The sequence below is a fragment of the Haliaeetus albicilla genome, chromosome W (assembly GCF_947461875.1).
Source record: "Haliaeetus albicilla chromosome W, bHalAlb1.1, whole genome shotgun sequence".
Lineage (NCBI taxonomy): Eukaryota > Metazoa > Chordata > Aves > Accipitriformes > Accipitridae > Haliaeetus > Haliaeetus albicilla.
Window position 1 is genome coordinate 19,608,358 of NC_091515.1, and position 10,864 is coordinate 19,619,221.

Below are 10,864 nucleotides of genomic sequence, written 5' to 3' on the forward strand. Positions count from 1 at the left end.
TTACAACTGATGCCTCAAGTTCCTTTCCTGTAGTTCTTTACTTGAAATCTTCAATCTGTCCTTCTTTTCCTTTCACTCCACTGGAATGACTCTTGCCAAGGTCTCTAACAAGCTTTTTCCTGAAAAATCTCAAGGTCTTTTCTTTATCCTCATCCATTATGACTTTTCTGCTGCATTGATCACATCTTTTTTTGACACTTTATTCACATTGGGCTTCTGTGATAAGTCATCTTCTGATTCAGCATGTACTTCTTATCATCCCTCAGTATCCTTTCAGCAGCATCTTTTTTTTCACCCATCCTTTTGCCACTTACATACTTCCCCCTCCTTTTCTAGCTCAAATTATAGGAGAAACAGAAAGGTCAGGCTACTGATAACAAGCTTGAAAATAATTTCAAGTGATAAATAATGCAAATTACTATTTGGCTTCAAGAATAAATTAGGCACCTTTAACTCCAACAAAAAGGAAATATTTTTACATACAATGTATAAACTAACAGCAAAAGTCATGCCACAGGTATTTCTTATAAGAATTATTAAAGTGAAAATACAATTAAAAAAGCATGAAATCAGTTATCTGATTTAGAATGACCTAATTGCTATGAATCAGGACCAGATGAACTCTAACCCAGTCATCACAATCACAGAGTTATGAAAACTCTGATCAACCAAAAAATGAGCGTTTCTTAGTCTTCTCAGTCTAAAATTATTTTATAACCATCACTGAAGAAAACTAAGTAACTATGGTTTCCTTAGACATTTTCTTAAGAAGGAAAATGAAAAACTGTAAGTGAATAACCGTTCGTTAGACAACACAAAAACAAAAGACTTGTCAAACGAGATATATAAAGTGGATACTTTTATACCATATTTAAGTGAAAAGTTACTACAAGAAATGTAGAAAAACTGATAGTAGAGAAATAAAGTAGTAAAAAGAATAAACACTATTGAAAAAAATGAAATGTACTGGTTGTATGTTTTCTAGGTTTCAAGATAGTATGTAATTTTAAGCATGTATCAGAATATCACCTTTCCTAACTCTATAGTATATCTTATGCTATAGCTAAAGAAGCCAGTTTCCCTAGATTTGTATACTGCTTGTTATTAACTCCTGATTTTAACAGGGCCACCGGGGACACTCTTACAATCCAATATTATGTGATAATTTACATCAATTACTTGTACTTTGCATATTTTATTAAACATGCATCTGTAAGAACATCTGTAAGATACTTTATATACAAGGAAAACATACATGCCCTTCAAAGTCAGGTATAGGATGTAAAATTAACACAGCGCTCTATTTTATGAGTGTGTGCAGGCAAGCAGCTAATGAAACCTATGACTGCCATTGGACTGCAAATGTTAATATAGACCTCAATTCTGAAAATTAAGAACATAACACAATTATAAAGAAAGTTTTTGCATTTCAGTGCCCTAGCCTGTGTTAGTATTCTTAATATTATTTAATATATTAATAATTTATTTATTAATAAAAATAGTTTTAAAATACTCTTTGCATAGGGTACATCTTAAAGTCAAGTTTTTAAAGCAAGGATAATGGCAGTTTCACTGGCATGAGATTTATCAACTGACAAAACCATCAAGGCAGCATGCTGTTGGCTGCCATCCAACTCCCCCACATACATATCACCGTCTGGTGTGTAAATTAATAGCAATCTGGACTTGCATCCTCCCCACTTCTCAGCCAGCTCTCTTTTTCCCCTGCAGCTACATCTTTTAACAAGAAACCATAATGAGATCTGCCCACCTGACACAGTAAGCCTTCTGTAATACAGCTATGTTTTAAAACTTTCATGTCTACTACATTGCAGGTGTCAGGGATGAAAATTAATATACAATCAATGAAGTTACTAAGCCAAAAATATACTGAGGTATCTATCTACCTGATGGAATGTGCGATCGTATTTACATTTGAGAATGGATAGTTGCATCTCTCAAATAAGACCAGGTACCTACACATTCAAAGTAAATTTCATCTCTAGCAAATGTGAACTCTCAGTTAAAAAAAATCAATATTTAGCATATTCATTACGACAACTGTTACAGAATCAGGCTTTCAAATATTTCTTCTTTGATACCAAGGATGATATTGTATAATGCATTGATTTGATGTACTTTACAACAATGCCATACTTATTAATTACCCAGTCAAAGCCAGGCTGGGTCACTGATGTTCTTAAGCTGCTTTGGAACAGCTATTCAGTTATCTTTGTGAACATGTGGGTCAAGTCAGAAAACAAGTGTCACCACTAGAAACAGCTATGATTCTTAATATACTTTGAGTTTCTGGAAAGAGGTGATGGTTGTTGCACTAAAGAGCTAAAAACTAATAAAGAAAATACAGTAAGTAAAGTACTAATGAAAGTACAGCCTAGGAGATAAAACACTGGGCTGCAAACAAGAAAAAACAGTTTGTTATTGGCTCTGCCTGTTTTGTGCAGACTATTTCATCTCTTCACAACCTTTTCCTTATGCATTTTGAAATTTTGAAATTTTGAATTGCATTTATTCTTAGAAAATAATAAAAAAAAATTTGGTAGAAAGCATTAAAGAAGCATATTGCACAATTTTCATTGTAACACATACACACAAATATCACACTCATACATACAATTTAAACTTAGTAAGTTACCATCTGTGGGATTACCAAGATTTTACTACCATAATCTTGATGAGGCTGTTTAATTTATGTAAAAACAACTGAACACTTATTTCTTTATGTTGAATTTTTGGTAGGAGATTTTATCGGTGGAATTTTTTAGAATTTCTATACCTGTAAGACCAAGTTAGTTCAAGCAGGTAATCAGGTCCTTATGTAGCAAAAATTCAAATAAAAACTTATGATATTCGAGAAATAATATAAAATATGCTGTCATAACACCAATCTTGAAGGTTTAACCTAAGAATCAGTCAGAACTAGAGGGCATATTAGAAAACTTATCATCTCAGTCTGTCAATGGTAAAGTACCTTATTAAAAGGTATATTACAATTTCAGACATTGATTTGGAGAAGATTCTAAATTCTAATGAACTTAAAAAGCTTTAAAATAATTTTCTAGCACTAACAGGTACATTTTAAAAATGGAAATGTCAAATTTCAACAATTTAACCTTCTGGAAACTCTTATCTTCATATAAGAGTATGACATATTCTTGGTTTACATATTCGTGGCAGCAATCCAGAAAAGGCAAAGTATACCATTAAAAATGTGTCTTCTATTTTTACCAAACTCCCACTGGTCTCCAAAAATATTACTTGTATTTTTAATTGTTTCTTTACTTATGTGGCAGGTACACCCAACCTGATAGCGAAACTTCTCGGCCATGGAAAAGAGAAAAAAAAACCTAGAAGCCACAGTTTGGGGGTCAAGCCTCCCCACCCGCATGGTGAAGTCAGGTTACGACCTCCAGGTACACACTTCGGTTGAGGAATAAGGAAGCATTGGCCCTCAGCCAATGACGACTAACATGACCTTATTTGACCACAGATCAGATTCCACTAGGCTATAAATGGAGCCCTGCCGGAGGGCAAATTGAGTTGGTCCTCCTCAGAGCAGCGGATCTGCAGTCAGGGACTCTCCCCTTGGGTTGGGATGCCACCCAAGGTAACTCCTCGAGGTTGAGAGCCCTCATCTTTTAGGTGAGTGATATGCGCATTTTGGGTTATCATTTCTAAAGCTTAAGAATTCTTAAATTGGTTGTATAGTATTAATTTCCCCTTACTGAACCTGTGGTTTACTAATGTTGCTGGAGTTCTAAATGATTTTGATTGAAGAATAAATTTTGTTGAGTTTAACACCTGTTTAATTTGATTGTGTGAGCCTCCATGACAACTTAGTATATGCCGGAGTAACCCAGTATGGATTTTCCTCTACTTCCTTTGCATGATGTAAAATAGCCTCTCGTGGGTTGCTATCATCTGTCTTATCCAGTGCAATATTCTTGACTATATATGATGACAAGGTATCTCGGTGAGTTCCAACACAGCTACTGTGACCTGTAGCAAAAAAAAAAGAAAAAGAAAAAGAGAGTTATTTTAGAGAAAAATATTTAAGAAATAAACAGAGAAATGTATTGTGTCTGTAACAGCGATCTGATACAAAGAAGCTATTTAATACTATAGGAAGAGTCTAATTTAGAGCTGCATTCACATAAGTGTTTTACTGATTATATAACTTAAAGTAAGTCATTGCAATTATTAATTTATTCTAGGCAAGCACTCCAATCAAAGACCAACATCTTACAGTGCTGGACACTGCCCACACACATAGACTCATCACCCAAAAAACTTTGAATGCAAATCTGAACGAGTGTAGAAACCAAGCATGACGGTCCCTTTGGCATATGACAGTCTGAAATGATTATGCCTAGATTACCTGGTCCTGCTACTGGAGGTTCAGGTTTGTGAGACTTCATGGGGTCCAGCCTATCCTTCTCCAGCTGTTTACTGGTGCTTTGCTGTCATGGTTCACAGAACATCGGAAGCACAAGAACTGAATAGTCACAGTCTGGAGAAAAAGAAATGTTAGAAACTCCATTATCTTTTTATGGTTTTAATTACAAGGGTGAAGACTGGGATTCTTCCATGCAATGGGAAAGGTGGCAGAAGCAAACAGACTCCCAGTTCTTCTGTATCCAAGCAGTGGTTTACTGAGGTGTATTTTAGAGGGCTTCTTCCTGCTGAATTTTTCAAAGATGAAAGCAGTCAGATTTCCAGGGTTCCTTCAGGCAGCAGTCTTTCATCTGAAATACTGTCTGCACTGTTTATGCATATTTAATTTATTGCCCTGTCATTCAGTTCTCAGCATTAGCATTGTGACTAACTGGTTGCTCTTTTCTGAACTTTTCATTTTTCTACAGCTTTCTAATACTCTAACAGCATGACAAAACCATAGATGCATTCTTGGATCTGAGACAGAGAGGGGAGGAATCCCCTCAATGATCCAAAAATACGATGTTTCTGCATATGAAGTCATAACCATGTTTTCCTTAAATAATGAGATTAATCAAGGTTGGAATAATAGCCATAACTGAGACAATTTGGCTAAATTATCAGGATTTAAAACTTCTATTTACTCATAAAACTGCTACAGTATCTTCAATTGCGGGAGCATAATCGTGGACTCAATGACAGATCAATATGATCATATTTGAAGACCCTTTACTAGAGCATCAGACATCATTTTATACATTGGTTACATCTGTACATGCGTTTAGCTATTTTATTATTGGTTACACACATTATTCACACACTGTCCACGCACCTAGTTACACTTAATGATTGGTTATATCAACACTGTACACGTGCATAAACATAGGACATAATTGGTTATACTAACTAAAACATGCGAAACTTGTCTCAGTCTAATTGGTCAAGATAAACTGCCGAATTGAGGTTCTTTGTGCCAAGTTCCCTTTATCGTGGAATGCGCACCTGTGTTCTTCTAATTGGCATCTTTTTTTTTTTTGTCTTCTTGTTTATTCTGTTCAAGGCCTTCTAAAGGCGTCTGAAATGCTCTTGTGACCGTTAGCTAAATATGTGTCCACATTCAATCACAGTAATTTATCTATGTGCTGTTTTGGTCTGCTCAGACAAGAGACACATTTGTCAGCAACAGAGAAACCATATTAAGGGACACAGTTTTCTTGTGGTGAGGTTTAGCTCTGACATTCAGGTCTGCTAATTGCTGCTGTTTCCCAAAATGTGGGAAATTGTGTTAGGGTCAAAAGACCCAACAAAGACAAAAACCAACCAAACAAATCTTAAATTTGGGGCACCAGCTCTATACTGAATAAAAAATGGAAGGCAGCATCCAGGGAACTATCAGTTTGATTTTTCCATCTTATTTCTGGAAGCCTGCTCAATTTATTAGACTGAGTGAAGTCACAACCATGTGACACAGCAGTAGATCTTTGGGAATAAATGTTTAGGTTTTATTTTTGCAGATTTCATGAATTATGAAATGCCTGGGACAATTTGCTAGCAAGCACTAAGCTTGATTTGTTAGCATAGAGCATGTGAGATGACTAATGCACAGATCCAAGCTTTTGCCATTTGTGGAATCAAGGTTGCCCAGGGGAAACTCAAATTTCGCATTCTTATGTTTTAAAAGTAACACCTAATCCCTCAAACAACATTCCTGCATTGTAAGTAGCCATTACAGGCAATCCTGAGATTAAAGAACAGCTAGAAGTCTGAAGGAAAAAAAAAATAAAAGAGGAGAAGGAGAAGGAAAAAGGAGTTGGTTCACTTTGGAAAGGACTTCTGAGATCTTCAGTTCTTTCCAGTTCTACCTGTAAGCTTAAGAGACAGACATATAACCTCTGAAAAGTTTCCAAAATATGCAACAAACTTAAAAAATTGTAAGGCAAATCCTTACAATATTTTTCTGCATTGCTTTATATGGAAGTATCTTTCTTTAGTTTCAACATTATGTGGAAGAAACAGTTAAACAGCTAAAACTCAGTGATAAAATTCTGAAACTTTGCATAATTGGGACCTAAATCTTTGAATGGCATTTATTAATGCCATTGGATACACAAGTTCCATTGGATTTTAAGCAGAAAGTTTTTTTAAAAAATCACAAAAGCTCTTTACAGTATAAACATTACGGACAGTGCACACAAAGTATTTAGATAATAGACCTGTGGCAGTACATCCCCCCCCATCCCATCCTGCCAGCAGGAAACGAAACTTCTCCAGGAAGGGAGAAGGGGAAGGAAACCCTGGAGGGTGCAGGTTGAAATTTGAACTGGCCAATTAAGATGCACTAGGTACACTGAGGTGACCCTCCTAGCCAATAGAATTAAATGACCACAGGTCAGATTTGACAGGGGTATAAATGGGGTCCCGCCAGAGGACACGTTGGCAGTCCTCCTTGGAGCAGCGGGTCTGCAGTCAGGGACTTCCCCTCGGGCCGGGGCACCGCCTGAGGTAACTCCTCGAGGGAGAGAGCCCTCAGCTTTTAGGTGAGTAATAGGTGCATTTTGAGCCATCACTTTAAATCTTGGGGATTCTTAAGTTGGCCATGTAGTATTAATTCTCTTTACATCATTGAACCTGTGGTTTATAAAATGTTACTGAACTTCTAACTTTTGCTGAAGAATAAATCTTAAGTTTTAACACCTGTTGGATTTGTTTAGTCGTGCATCCATAACAAGACCATGTGCTGATATAGCCAAAGCTGTAGTAAGGATGGAGTGAGATAGATATCCCTGATCTTTACAGCTGCTACTTTACCCACTGATATCCAAAAACTGGAGCTGCACATCTGCAGCAGTGAGGTAAGTAGGGGACAGCTGTGGCTAGAAAGTACCTGAGATGGGAACCCAGAACCAAAGTGCCTTGATATGGGCCTGGTTACCAAGACTGCCCAGACTTATGCATTCTAAACTTTCTTTTTGTTTATTATGCTGCCAAACAACTTCTTTGTTCTACAGAAATGATTTTAGCTATTTCTAAGACCAAGACTACTGGAAAACAGAGCTAAATCCAAACACTGTGGAACTGGAAAAGGAAGAAGAGAAGCAGGACAGCACAACCGTGTGACAGCTCTTACTTCACATGAGGAAACATTACATAGGGCAATGCTAATGGGGAGGGCCAAAACCTCTGTTGATCCCTTCGTCCCCTTGTAAAATTTGCCCTTGAGAAAAGGCAGGTCACTAAACATTTCATAGTAACAATGATAACTTTCTTATGCATCAGCAAGTCTTAATATGAACATGAGGTCTTATACAAGTATAACACTGAGGCAGGAGAGATATTTAAGCTATTTAAACCCCCATATATCTCTGGGCAAGTTCTAAATCTTGAAAAATCACTTAGAATTTGTTCAAGACCTATCACTAACATCTCTGATTTTGCCACTGGTATTGTTAATGTTCCCAAGTAGCAAAAAGCTTCCTAAACCCATCTATATACTCACCAATTTAGTTATGCAAACCTTAAGATTTAAGAAAGGAAAAAGAGAATCTTGAAGCTTAATTATTTAAAAAAAAAACCCAACCAAAACCCAAAACAAAATACTTGTGTCCTGGTTTTGGCTGGGATAGAGTTAATTTTCTTCTTAGTAGGTGGTACAGTGTGTTTTGGATTTAGTGTGAGAATAATGTTGATAACACACTGATGTTTTAGTTGTTCCTAAGTAGCCCTTACCCTAAGTTAAGGATTTTTCAGTTTCCCATGCTCTGCCAGCAAGCAGGTGTACAAGAAGCTGGGAGGGAGCATAGCCAGGACAGCTGACCTGAACTAGCCAAAGGGACATTCCATACTATAGAACATCATGCTCAGTATATAAACTGGGGGGAGTTGGCTGGGAGGGGTGGATCGCTGCTTGGGCATCGGCCAGTGGGTGGTGAGCAATTGAATTGTGCATTACTTGTATTTTCTTGAGGTTTATTTCTCTCTTTTTTTTGTTATATTCCTTTTCATCGCTATTATTATTATTGCTATATTTTTATTGTTATATTTTTATTATTATTGTTATTATATTTTATTTTGCTTTAGTTATTAAACCATTCTTATCTCAACCCATGAGTTTTACTTCTTTTTTTTGATTGTCCTCCCCATCCCACTGGGAGCGGGCAGGAGTGAGTGAGTGGCTGCGTGGTGCTTAGTTGCTGGCTGGGGTTAAACCACAACAACTTATAAGAGGACAGCCCCATATTTTTAAGGCAGTTGTCCTTTCAGGTGCATCAGAATCTAGAAACCAAACATTATTAATAATTGAAGAGCATACAGAATATATACCTTTCTGGTTGTGCAAGGTTATAAACAAACTTGTATGAAGCACTAACATCTCACACCAATGCTCAATACTTAATGAAAGACTGCAACTATTTAGAGGGGAAAATATAAAGCTAAATGATCTGCAAATAATATCATACCTGAGAAAGAGCTAAGGATGCTGTTATAAAGATATGTTTAAATTCCTTATGTGTTATAATGCAATCCTGCAGAAGAGCCTCTGCTTGTCTCTCTCTTTATTTTTCTTTTGACTTTGAGTAATTTTGCTCCCCTAGGAGGAAACATACAGCAGTTCAGTTGGTCTGTTTATATCAGACAGAAACCATTTTTTATTCAAGACATAGTCTCAACTAAATTATGTAGTACTTTAAATATTCATGAATGTGTGTATCTTTGCCTGTCCATGCACATATGAAGGAGGGTAGAGAGGTTAGTGTTTCTGTTATAGAGCGGTTTATATGACATGCAGAAATAATGGCAGAAGATGCATTTCACACTTCATTTGTCCACCGTACTTGTAGCGTGCACACTGAAAGTGCTTCTCTCCAAACATGGGCAATGATTTGCTCCTAGTATTCTTCCTAAGCAGCAGAGGTGGCAGTTATCTAACCAGAGGTGTCAGTAACACTGCAGCAGGAAAGCCTGCATAAGCCTGGCTGCAGCAAAACTGATTTAAGCTGGTGGTATTTTCCTTCTCACGATAAGTACCAGGAAACAAACTGGGTGCAAAATGGAGCTAGGGCTCTTGTGGTCTGTGCCTAGAAGACTCAGGCAGTCATCTGGAGAGGGATCCAAATAATGATGACCAATCACTCTCTTGTTCTCTAAATTGATGAAGACCAGAAAAATAAAATGTATTTGTGACAATCTTATAAACCAGAGTTTATCTTCACATTCAAGTGTCCAGGTCACAGTAAGTATCCAGAAAATGTGAACTGTAACAGAGTATGTTTTTGGATGCCAGTGAAACAAAGATGAGGGTATATAAGGGAAGACCATCTTATTCATACCACTCAGTATAGATGAAGTGTACATTTTCCCCCTGCTGATAGGAAGGAAGCATGCCCCACTTCTCCAGCCAACCCAGATGGTAAAAGCAAATTAATTGCAAAATAAGTATTTATAGACTAGTTAAGTTCTCCTCATTATAGGCTGACAAGTCACCTTCTGATGAATCACTATCACATTTCCATTAGATGTACAGGCAAAATCCACACGTGATAGGAGGGGGTGGGTGAGAAGACAAGCATGAAGATGGGAATGTGCTTCCTTGCCTTGCCCCCTATCAAATTGCATCTTCTAGCATTACTTCACAGACAATGAAGTTTAATGTTTCTAATCAAGATTTTCACTTCAGGAAAAAAAAAAGACATCAAAAAATATGACTAAATAAAATAAATATCCTTTCAGTAACACCATATCAGCAATCTTCAAGACATCACATGAAAGGTTGGTTATTCTTGCTGTAGATTTCATGAAATTAAAAAATGAAAGTGTTTCTAAATTCAGGTAGAACTTCCAGCATACAGCACCATGAAAGGCCCAGAGGAAAGTGCACTGCTTTTCAAAATCAAACTCATTTTGGTTTTTTTTTTTCTTTCTACTGTAACTAAATAAGTAAAATTCTGCAAAATAAATGTTACTAAACAAATTTTTCTCATTTCTTAGTATAATCACAGAATCAGGCTAAATTTAAGAAAAAATCATGTTCTTAATCATTAATTACAATTACGTACCTCCAGCTTTTGACAGGATCATAGTACACTTTTGCCAAACCATTTCCTGTACCAACCATGACCTGGTTCAGCTTGAGATGCCAAAGGCAATGCACAACACTCTGAAATAAAGCAAAATATGGATAGTTAGCTGGTCATTCATCTAGATCTTAGAATTAATATTCATATTGTCAAATAGCAGATCAAAGTCACACTGTAGTAGGAACAAGCTGGAATATGTGAATGAATATGAGAATACATGAATGAATAAAAGTTCCTCTCCAGAGCACAGTACAATGTAAAAGGAGTGACAACACATGGATGTAGGCAGAGAAGGAAGTATAAATTGGTGTCAGTGTGATAACCAGTGGTTTCCA

At 36.7% G+C, this 10,864-nt stretch overlaps 1 long non-coding RNA gene across 1 annotated transcript; it reads right to left on the bottom strand.

The window, feature by feature from the left end:
- Nucleotides 1–452: 452 nt before the first annotated feature.
- Nucleotides 453–10,609, bottom strand: LOC138683441 (uncharacterized). Its single transcript, XR_011322966.1, has 3 exons — nucleotides 10,509–10,609; nucleotides 4,400–4,531; nucleotides 453–4,020 (listed from the first exon to the last, which is right to left on the bottom strand). It is a non-coding gene; the product is annotated as an uncharacterized lncRNA (long non-coding RNA).
- Between the last annotated feature and the right edge of the window lie 255 nt (nucleotides 10,610–10,864).